The sequence below is a fragment of the Trichoplusia ni genome, chromosome 4 (assembly GCF_003590095.1).
Source record: "Trichoplusia ni isolate ovarian cell line Hi5 chromosome 4, tn1, whole genome shotgun sequence".
NCBI lineage: Eukaryota > Metazoa > Arthropoda > Insecta > Lepidoptera > Noctuidae > Trichoplusia > Trichoplusia ni.
The window spans coordinates 1,039,091-1,051,128 of NC_039481.1; the positions used below are offsets into that span (position 1 = coordinate 1,039,091).

The 12,038-nt window shown below is 36.3% G+C and overlaps 1 protein-coding gene and 1 pseudogene across 1 annotated transcript in view; one reads left to right on the plus strand and one right to left on the minus strand.

Moving 5' to 3' along the window:
- LOC113492458 (neurexin-1) overlaps window positions 1-12,038 on the minus strand; it is a 169,168-nt gene that overhangs the window by 149,644 nt on the left and 7,486 nt on the right. The window lies entirely within an intron of this gene.
- LOC113492459 lies at window positions 691-2,251 on the plus strand (annotated as a pseudogene).

The window sequence follows — 12,038 nt, forward strand, 5'->3', positions numbered from 1 at the left end:
TTAGCACAGAGAAAACTTGATTAGTCCTTTAATTGTGATCAGAAGTATACTTCTAAAACTCACGCCAACCTCACGCCATTTTAAAATCCGCCTTTCCTAGTTTCTATATATTCCCGTTTGGACGTAGTATATATACATAGGTATATATACCTACTCTGCTAGATCCCATTACATCTGACGAGGGACGGATGGATTGACATGTTATCCCATAGTTTGAGTAGGTTTGAGGGTACGATAAGTATTTTTTGTTTCACAATCATTTCGACATTAACGTTAATGTTTTCCGGACCGAAGTATACCGTTCAATCATCTTGCATTATTGTTATTTGTAAAAATGCTATCATATTGATTGATGTTCTTTTTTAGTTTATATACAAGTTATATATGAAAGTGAAAAAATTTAGGTAGCGCTGCTCATAAATAATAATACCGTACTTTAGATTATAAGACCTAAAACTAAGGGTTGTTGTAATAAGTAAGTAGTCCCTAAATTATAAAACACGTTTCCAAAACTGTGAGTTAACAGTAAGAGCTTTTGTGTAAAGGAACAATTAAACGGCTACAAAATTCGGGAACATTCGGCTTAATTTAGGGAACATTATGTTGCTCATTTACAAGACTAACGTAAATTCTACTTTGTGTTAAAACTCCTTCTCCCAGTGCATTAACGAAACGCGCTGTCATTTCAAAACGAATGACAGTTAATAGCTGTTCGCTGTCAGTCTACACTCAACTCCGTCAGTTGTTAAACGTTTTAGGAATAAAGCTCACAAAAAAAAGCAGAAACTCTATTAAATGTAATTTAAATCAAGTAGATTCCGTAAACAATCCTATCAATACAAATTAATAGTGTCTCAAAATGAAATACCGCCAATACATAGTGAATAGACAATTCAGAGACTATTTACCGGAGCCAGAAGACTACCAAATAATTAACGACAACACTCCGCCCCTCAAACTAGGCGAGTTTCTCGTTAAAGCCTCATTCATAAGCACCGATCCTTACTTGAGGTCGTTCGCCGACCGGCGCAGCGTCCCGTACGAACAATTCGGCTTCCAAGTGGGTAGAGTTGTCGAGAGCAAGCACCCCGATTACCCGGCCACCATGAATGTAGTCTCACATTCCGGATGGCGTGACTACACAGTTCTCAACGGGGAACCCGACGAAATATTTAGCATAAAACCGTACAACGCACCGGTCGGGAACTTACCCCTATCTTATGCTGTAGGAGCGTTAGGAATGCCCGGCATGACTGCATACCTCGGCCTCTTAGAAATATGCCGGCCCGAAGAAGGCGACGTCGTGTGCGTATCGAGCGCCGCGGGGGCCGTCGGCTCCTTAGTCGGACAGATCGCTAAACTGAAAGGTTGCACAGTCATCGGGTTCGCCGGCACCGACGAGAAAGTGGATATGTTGCTCAACGAACTGAAGTTCGACCACGCGTTTAACTATAAAACGACGAAGGACGTGAGGGGTGCGATACGTTCCATTACGCCCGGAATCGATTGCTATTTCGACAACGTCGGGGGGACTTTATCCGCACGCGTTATGGATTGTATGAACGAGAACGGACGCGTCGCGGTCTGCGGCTCCATCAGTATGTACGGGAAGAACTCGTCGCCGCGCAAGAAGCCGCGCCTGCCCATCTCGGTGACCGGCGAGTCGTTCAGCTTCACGCAGTGGGACTTCCAGAAGCAGAGCGCCGCCCTCGCGCAGATCAAGGAATGGATAGAAAAGGGCAAGATCGAAGTGAAGGAAACTATCGTTAATGGCTTTGAACATCTCCCGAACACATTCATCGCTATGCTGAGAGGCGACAACGTGGGAAAGACTGTTATTAAAGTTTAGCCCTTATGTTGTTGGTTTTAAGTCCAAATTGTTAAATCTGTGGTTCAGCTGGACCTCGCTACTTTAGAAAAACGCAATGTTTGCTCCGATAGGGTTGTATTTATTTGGCCTGCGGGTGTGTGTTTATTATATTCCAGTCGTTTATGAGTTTCCTTTAAGCTGGTTTGTTTAGGATTAATCTACAATGTAGATTTTGCTCTATTGTTTATTTTCTAAAGTACTACACAAAAACAATAGCTTGGCTGTTTTAATTAACTTGCGTAGGTTTTGAATTATATTTAATTGTGTTTTTGGTGTTCATTAAAATTGAGCGAAATTACCCTGTTTTAACGTTGTCTTTCTACCACTTTGTGTTTTTGTTAAACGACAATTGATAAATAAAATTTAAATGGAAAACGTAAATTATGTCTGTCAATTTATAAAATTACTTTGACAACTTTATATAATCTAGTTGATCTACATGAAGCTAAAATTAAATGAAATTTTAGTAAATATTAGTGCTTTATAAAATTAAGGGATTAAAGGAAAATTACTGAAATAACCTTTGAACCCTTTTTGAACACTAATGGTGTCACATAAAAGGAAATAGCCCGAAGCTTTGAAAAGTAAAACGCGATATAAAGCAACCAGATTTTTTCAAAATAATCCTTTATGGATACTCAAACAATGTATTTAATTTCACACATTTTCATACATTTCGTTTATTTTTATTTTAAAGGGTTTATTTTTAGGTCTGTCCAGAACAGAACATTATTGCTTTTTACTGAATTCAAGCCATATTTTTAATGGTAATATATATTTTTAAATAATACAGGCAAAAATTTTTATTACAAAAAAACGTACTTTTCTGTCACAAATGTACGCAGTTTTAACTTAAACTATTCACTTTTACTTGTCAATTTGCTCCTACCACCAAGTTTTTTTCATTCCTTTTGGAGTACGGGCAATGGCATGAACGGCTACTGAACTTTCTGAAAGTAACTTTAACCACGGTTGGAACACCTCAGAAACTCTACCAATACTTACGACCATTGATAAATATTTGTGTGTAAGTAAACTAGCTGTTGCACGCGACTTCATCTGCGTTACTATGAAGACATAACTTAGGATTTTTAAAATCGGATTAATTGTTTTAGAGTACACCCATCTTCTGCCTGATTTTGTTACTTGTTTAATTACTGCTCTGCTCCTATTAATCGTAGCGTGATGGTATATATTCTAAAGCCTTCCTCAATGAATGGGCTATCTAACGCTGAAAGATTTGTTCCAATCGGAACATTAGTTCCTGAGATTAGCACGTTCATACAAACAAACTCTACAGCTGTATAATAAGTCTAGTGTAGTTTAGTAAAGTCTAGATATAAATATACTATATCTACATTTAACTCAGATAACTACTCAAATCACTGAAACGTCATAACAGCTAAATTATTCGTCGCTGCGGTCGTTAGACAGTGGCGCCCTTTACATTATGTACAATGTACAGATAACATCTGGGAGACCTCGAGTGATTTACAGTGGCTTGTTAATGCTAATGTTTGGACTTGGCCCTGTTATTACAGACCTTATTATTAGACCTCATTATAAAGCGTTATGAGAATCGACTGTTGGCTCGGAAGAGTTTTGTCATTATGTTATGATGCCTGCTATTATAGTTCAAAAATAATATGATGATCACCGGGTGTCATGTTATAAGTAGGTTTTCTGTAAAGTAGACTATTTCTTAGTTTATATATTTTATACCATCCCACTGCGTCAGATTAAGGACTCCGGTTGGTACGAAACTAATCGGGCAATCCCTATAAATACGATTAACACAAAACTTAGGTATTATACTAATTTCTTGACATTTGGTGAATATGTCTGATGACGCAATCGAAGCCTACGCTTAGGTTAATTGCTTAGTGCCGTTAAAAATGTTTTGAATTAAAATAATGCGTAATGGACTTAATGGATTTAGTAACGCATGCTGAGAGAGAAAACCTTTGCCTCCTTTAACGAATTCGAATAAAGGTTACCTATACCTTAATCCAAGGTGACAACTACCACAAAAAGAAATTCATCAAAATCGGTCTAGCCGTTTTTGCGTGAACAGGTTACAAACATACTCACATACACCTACAAACACACTCGCATATTTTCACACTCATAATATTACAGTGAAAATAAAAGGACAATAACTGTAATTTCATTTCTGTGTAATACGCTTACGTACCTACTCTAACCATTACTTTAATAGAAATACAAGATTATTACTGAAGCACAAATTAATATTACTTATCTAACTATTAAGACCAGAATAATCTTTGCTCTTAATTCCGGGATAATGGGGCACGCGAACCTCCGATACAATAGCTACACTATTGTCCTGACCGAGTAACAGTAAGCCCGGAATACCCGGGAATATCCCGAAATATCCTGATGTGTCCCGGTTGTCCTTGTTTGTCCCGGTTTGTTACACTTTGGACGTGTACGTGTCTTGCAGCCCGGTGCAACATTGCGCGTTAATTAGTCCAGTTTTAGGCGAGGTAAGTGGAATTCAAGATTAGTCCCTAATTTGAAAACGGTGCTTTATATGTGGACATCTAGATGGACGTGATTTTGTTCAGAAAATTAAACTTTTTTAGTTAGAATTTGTTAGATCAATATAACAAATATATTCGTATTCATACTTAAGTGTATCAGCTAAACATTAAACAACAAAACATTAAAACCTTTTTGCTACGATTCCACCAGGATGCCTAGCAAAGGACGCAAATTATGTTACATTTTACTCACTCTTATTTAAGGGGTTGGCGCCGCGTCAGCTCATAATTAAGCACCGGTTAAGCTCGAAACTAGACGGACATTCCCGATAAATATGCGTGAGTAAAACGTTACACCATTTAAATACGATTCTAAAGGAAGTTACTATTAATAATTAATATAGGCTTTTATTATCAACCAATAGACTTGCATCTTATACCTTGTCTTACACACACAGAAAATTAATTAGTTCTCATAAAAACACCTTTTAAACTTCCAAAACATAACATCGTATACAAGAACAATCGTAAAAAGAATAACCACACTGGACGAGTCCCGACAAATACTGTTCAACTGCTAATTTGGGACACAATCTAGTTCAGTCCACTTACTATTACTTGTTAAGCTGCACATAATACGTTGTGCAAGCAGGACATCACCTCGTACCACGAGCACGCCATCCCGCTTTCACATACAGCAGTTATCGTTTGAGATCTCGTGGTACAGGTGGAGTAGCACAATGAATACAAATTCGGATGCCTAGGTATCCCTGGTTAGATATACGACTTTATCAAGGTACCACGATTCGTATTGGATATATCTTCAGCGTCGATGAGATCGTGTGCGAGATGTTGAGTTGTAGTACATTTGTTTTTTTTTGTGTCAGCTTGGGGATGAATGTGTTTGCTGAAATAAAACTGAAAAGATGGTCAAAAATATGAGGACTGACGTGGAGAGCTATTATGATGAGAAATTGTTTTTGAACCATTTCGTTTTTCTCCACCAATCCGGTTATTAATTAAAGACTTTGTTAAAAAAGGTGTTATTTATTTTTAGCCCAGCAATAGTACTATATTAAGGTTCAATTTTTTATTAACGGTGAAAACGACCGACTTATTAAAAAAAAAATGTTCGTCAATTTACAACACTTCCTTTTGCAATATACCCTCCCTCATAGTCTATCTCTCATGTTTTCAAAAGTACTAATTAGATCCCTACAGACCCACTTAGCCAGTTCTACAACCATGACATAGTCCTAAAGTTAATTGATCACGTCTCCCCAGTTCAACGTGTAAACAGATTGCGCTATTATTCAGCTTGCTTCATTGTAAGTCGTAAACTTAGGGTAAAAGATCGTTGGGATTAGCGTTAGTTACGCGGCGGGTAAGCATGCGGATATATGAGACTGTTTGAGGATACGTTTGGAGGCACAAGAAGGTTGTATAAGCAAAAACATTATTTAAAGGTAAGTATGGGTAGACCATGAACTTGTAACAGAACAAAAATTTGTATGCCTTAATAGGCAAAACATGTACGTGCTTAATTTTTGTATCAACATCTTGCATGCTTAATTTGTATGTAAACACATGTTTGACAAATAAAATTATCTTTATCTTTATCTTTATCTTTAACAACTTATCAGTCCAGCCAATACTGGTATGACGATTCAACAATAAGTGAACGCGAGATACAACGAAACATTACAAGGTATTAAAAGTATATGATCAGTTACTTTGAGGTCTCAGCTTAAATACAGTATTGAGAAAGAATAAAGGGCTTTCCTATTTAAAAAATAAAACTAGATCTCAGAGATTGCAAGTAGACAGCGTTCTCTCTACTTTCAAAGCAAGTATTTTTTTTCTGACCGTCATATAGAACGTTGCAGTCTAAACATGTAAACATTTAATAATACGAAGGCATAAAAACATGACGTAATTCAAAACAGCCCAAGATATCTTAAGCTTCTTTTTATTATCAAACCCAATCAATTAGTCAGCAAAACACGCTATTCAACTGAAGAAGTCAAACGGACTAAATACACTATCTAGAAAAGAAAAGCTCGTGAAATAGGCAAAGAAAAGCTCGTGAAATAGGCTTAAGCTATCGAATGTCTGATTAATGGGCGTCTGTCTGTCGGTCCTCAAGTTCGTTTCCTCAAAAGGTCAGTCCTCGGCCTACTTCCTCGTCACGTAGCCATATGCTGTTATGTGTCTGGGAGCCTTGAACTCTAGCTCAGATAATTCTGATTGTTTCGTAATGACGGTCGATTAGTGATTACGTGCATTTTTAATGGTATTTGCTTTAGAGCGACACACGTAGCTCGTCATTTTTTTCTTAAATAAGAGTATCGATTTCACTCATAGTTACAGAAGTAGGTAATCCTACAGTTTCATGATTCAATGTAGGATTTCATTTAAAATTATTATGTTTTTTTTTTAATTGACCTGTTTACAAAATACTTTACCTGTTTACGAAATTTCGAATACAATTTTCCAGAGGCATCAATTTTTTGCCTTCTATTTTCAGCCTAAGATAACTGAAAGAAATGCACAACAAAAATGCAATTATCAAACCAATACTAGACCACAGTGCTAACTGGTCTAGTTCTATGTCTAAAAATATACATCTCCGCACAGACATTATTGCGAATTCCCGGTCGTGCGCAATTGCAGGCACAAGCCACAATCGCGGATGCCGCGGATGCTGCGAATGCTCGATTCCGCGGAGCTCCGGAATTCACGGAATTATGCTCAAACTGTTGGACGGAACCCGCACGGTTTGGAACGACAAATCAATGATTCATTGACCGACGGAGAATATTTAACTAGGATTTTAGAATTGAACTGTTTCGATGGTCCTATTTTGGAATTGTCGATCTTCTATTTGGGATGAATGATTGTACCGTGTTTATCAAATTGAAGTGTTTGCATGTATGTAATATATAGAAAATGTTTAAGTATAAGCGCGGTTATACTTTATATTCTGTTTCCATAAAAATGCTCTAACATAAATTTTGATCAGCTAATGGCAATTTACTAGTTCTCGAGACTCGTTTAAACAAACTCTTCAGGTATATAGTATTAGTATAAAAGGGACAAGAGTTAAACGAAAGGAAAAAATAAAGATAGGTACTAAAAAAGGTGAAGTGGCTGGACTGGTGACAAGGTTTCCAGCAATCTACGGCTAAACAACAGTCAAAGTAAAAAACAATATAAAACAAACACTTTTTATGAGGTTAAAAACCCAGTACTTGAGAACTTTTCAAGGATTTTAAGTTGAAAATAACTTTAAACTGTAAAAATATGTTGTGTATGTTTCACAAGTCCAACTCGTACTTGACCAGTTCTCCAAGTCTTATTCAAAACTTTTCCAGTCTCACCAAATTCATCTACTCTTAAACACCATTTTCTTCATGACCAGTTTGCTTGACCTCCAAAAAACACCTCACTTTCCTATATTTAGTACATTCGACAAGTTTCACACGGCTCGTGTGTTTTTATCTCCTTGTACCTTCCTCTATACATGATACACGTGTCTATTTGACACGTGTAAGGTGTCCCTCATGTTCCGTTTATTCATTTAATATCAACTTTCTCAATATGTAATACATTTTACTACAAAATATCTTGTTTAATATTCTTGATTTTATTTCGGTGCCTTCTTCGTGGAAACTTTTTCATTTATTGATATTAATAGTTTTTAGAATGTTTATTATTTACATTCACGTTGGACATTTAAGTTTCTTGATCTGAATTGAAATATGTTATAGTTTATTTCTATTATTTGTTCTGGGATTCTACATTCTTGCAAAGGTAAATCAGAGAAAAAATACACTTTTTTTCTGACACAATAATTACGTACGCTAAAATCAATATTTGATTGATGAATTTTTAAATATTTGTAGGTATCTAATAACGCCAACCCGGAATGAGGGTTTACCAATACGAGAAGAAACCTGTACCCAGCCGTGAGCCTCCTTACTATTGCAATAACACGTCAACTTTACTGTAGACAATCACACCACACGTCTACATTACCACATCGAACTAAAAATCAATAACAAAGCAATAACCTTCACACATTCTTCTAAACACTTACCAAAGAGTCCGTACTTAACCCTCTAACGGCCACACTCACAGTCGTATCTAGAATACCCCGTCACTAGTATTGAACTGCCCTTGGACGGAGCACTGAAAGCGCGCGCCGCAGCCACGACCTTACGCCGAGGACAGCTAGAACTTTACACCACCTCACTTTATTCATAACTTCTATAAATATTTTTTTAGAAAAGTTATAACGATTGTTTTTAAAATTTCAAGCTGAAGTATCTGTTTTTAGATGTTAAAAGGGTTGTCTTGTTACGTGACGTTGTTGCTTAAAAATAGGCATCAATAGGGTTATTTGCAGTTTCATGGCGACAGAATCTAAAATATAATAGTAGCTAACTTTGCCATTCATGTATATTGAATTTTAACATGTCTACCACCTCGTTTTAAAGTATTATTTTAAGTGATTTGGAAAAGTGGCAGCGCTGCACAGAGCGTAGACCGGAATCACTCTTAGACATCTGCAATAATATTATTTTCAGACGTGGTATTAGGCCCCAAGTACAGAAAAAACGGGAAGAAAACTTTCATCATGACAATAGATATAAAATTATAACAGAGGTCAAACATAGTAGGAAACTTCTTTCAACAAAAACACATCGACTGTTATCGGGTTACATTCATCGAATATTACGTATTGTATCCTTAAAAAATAACATTAGAAGAAAGTCCGCCTTACTTGTTATAAAAATGTAATGTTACGTAAACTGTGCCTGTATTACGAGCTCTCAAATATGCCTCTTGCCAACGTGGAAGCAAGACTGTTATCGTTGTACAAGCGAGATAGCAATACGTGCAGTATAGAGCACTGTCCCGCTTTCACCAGACTTGAGAGGATCTAGGTCTCATAATAAAATTTCAGTTTTTACAAACGACTCCCACGGCCTACCCACGTATACATCAAAACTATACAAGCCAAAATTATTTTACTACGAAAGTGAACCTTTACTGTAACAGCCCACTCAACGTTTATAAAGAAATTAATTAATTCACCTAGGTTAACAACGGGTTATGTGTACTTTATTCTTGGTAAAGGTAATTATTTTTTGATAAGTAAAATCCGTTTTATTTTATTATATTGTAGACTTTTATTAGGTACAAATAATTGTTAAGTAAAATTTTAAATAAGTTACTTTTAGGAAATTCGGTAAGATAATTTGTTTCTAATAGAGTTTTCATGATTTACAACAAAACGCCTGTATTTCATGAACTCTGATAGCCAGACAGTTGGAATTTTCATTGACGATGATTATGTTTATCTGTTGCCACCATATAAAAACTGCTATTGATAAAAATTGGGGTTAAGCAGCGCTTGCTACGGTCATTGTAGCAAATAATTCTGGGGATAAATATTTCTCACGCAATCGATTTGTTATTGTTTGGCCTTGTTTGCGGAACCCTCAGAATTGTAAGTCTAACCCGCACATGACCAATTAGTTTAGTTAGCACAGTATATTAAGCTTAATTTCAATTCTAAAACATAAAATTCAACTTCCAGCAGCTTGATTAAAACTCTTGATCTAATTACTTCACGCTTTCAAAACTTTCCACCTGGAAATTTCAGCAAAAACTCTCGCTAGAGAATTGCCTAGATAAATTAGTACTAAGTGGTTCATATCTTAGCACAGGTGACCAGTTGTTTTATACGCAGGTAAAGTATTATAGGGGTTCTTGTTAATTAATTCATGCTGCCATTTAATGGGCTGAAGAACAACGAATCTGGGACTAAACTATTGATATTTGTAGCTTATGTCATGTGACTATAACGAAATATAATATTCCATTATTTTTATGCCATCTAGTCTGAAATTAGGCAAATCTTGTGCTATGAGTGACAACTAATAATCGCAGGTATAATATTTCCGAATATATTATGCCCAGAACAAATGATCATGCTGATTGCACAAATATTTGTACTGAGTGGATATAGAATCCGCGACCTCCAGTGTAGCAGTTTACTCTTCAAACCACTACATCAAAATTATCAAATGACTGTGCTTTTATCGTATTGTTATATGCTATTTATTGGTCATAGAAAAATGAGGACGCAGAAGTAGGGTTTTGTATCCAAAAAGTAGAGTCTTAGAACTAAAATAATATGTACCACCTCATCTGAATCAAAATTGAAAGAATAATATACTCGTAGTATTTGTACACCTACATTACATTAAAATCAGGAATTTTTTTATTCTTTTTCATAACACGCCAAACTATTTTTCTCTCGGATATTATACCTGCATTAACTGACAAAAAAGTTTACATAGTTCCTAATGCACAGAGTGGCATAAAATTCGCGGCAATCATTTGTTATTTAATGAATTCGCCGCCGCCAAGGGCGCGTGTGCCAGGGGAAATCAGCGCGCTATTGAAACCCGGGTGTAATACGAACCTATGGCTCAATCTTTAATGGTTAACAATGAGGTTTAGTTGAGTTCGGAGAAGCTCGGGGCTAAGCTATAACTGCATAAGTTGATCGATCACAGGTTGACGCGGTCGGTCCGTAGATGGGTGACCATCTCTGTCAACGAGTTCCTTCGTGTTTCGGAAGGTACGTTAAATTATGGATACCGGCTGTTATTCACACCATGACAGTCGTTGCAGGTAGTCAGAAGCTAGAAAGTCTGACAACCAGTCTAACCAAGGGGTATAATGTTGCTCACGTAACTGGGTTGCGGAGGTCAGATAGGCAGTCGATCCTTGTAATTTTTATAATGATTCAATGGTTCAGTCATGCGTATTTATTGGGATTACCGATCGTCTTGTTTCGAGCCGACCGAAATCAGCATTAGCTCAGTATTAAGAACTTTTACTGGAAGGTATTGGCAATTCTTGCAGTTAGCACTGAAAATACATTACATTCCACGAAATAATATTATATACACAACCTTAATATATCAAAACAACATTTAAATTTACAAGTTTACAATTTTCCCCTGAATCCCATTCAACGCAACTTTCAGACCTACCTCACTCCAATGACTCGTCGTTGCATCACAGTCTAACTAATATATTCAAAAGGTTTATATTCGGCTTCACTAGTTCCACACCCCGACTCGCTCGCCAATTATAAATGCTTGTTTAAATTACACTGTTGTGCAATGCGATTTGTTCTATTTAGACGGGTTTAGGGATGCTAGATGGTTAAATACGGACTTCATGTTTAGTATTTTCATTGTACTAGTAATTGCGTATTTACACTGGAAAATAATGACATAACTTTAATAATAATTTTGATTAAATGGAGCTTAATGTTAGCTTTGTGAAATGTTGAAATCTGAAGAAGTAACTGACTATACTGTTTTTCGATTAATTCTTTATCTATTATAAACTCTTACGAGTTTGTAGGAATGAGGTATCTATACTAATATATAAAGCTGGAGAGTTTGTTTGTTTGTTTGTTTGAACGCGCTAATCTCAGGAAATACTGGTCCAAATTGAAAAATTCTTTTTGTGTTGAATATACCATTAATCGAGGAAGGCTTTAGGCTATAAACCATCACGCTGCGACTAATAGGTGCGAAGATACAATGGAAAATATGAAAAAAACAGGACGGGTA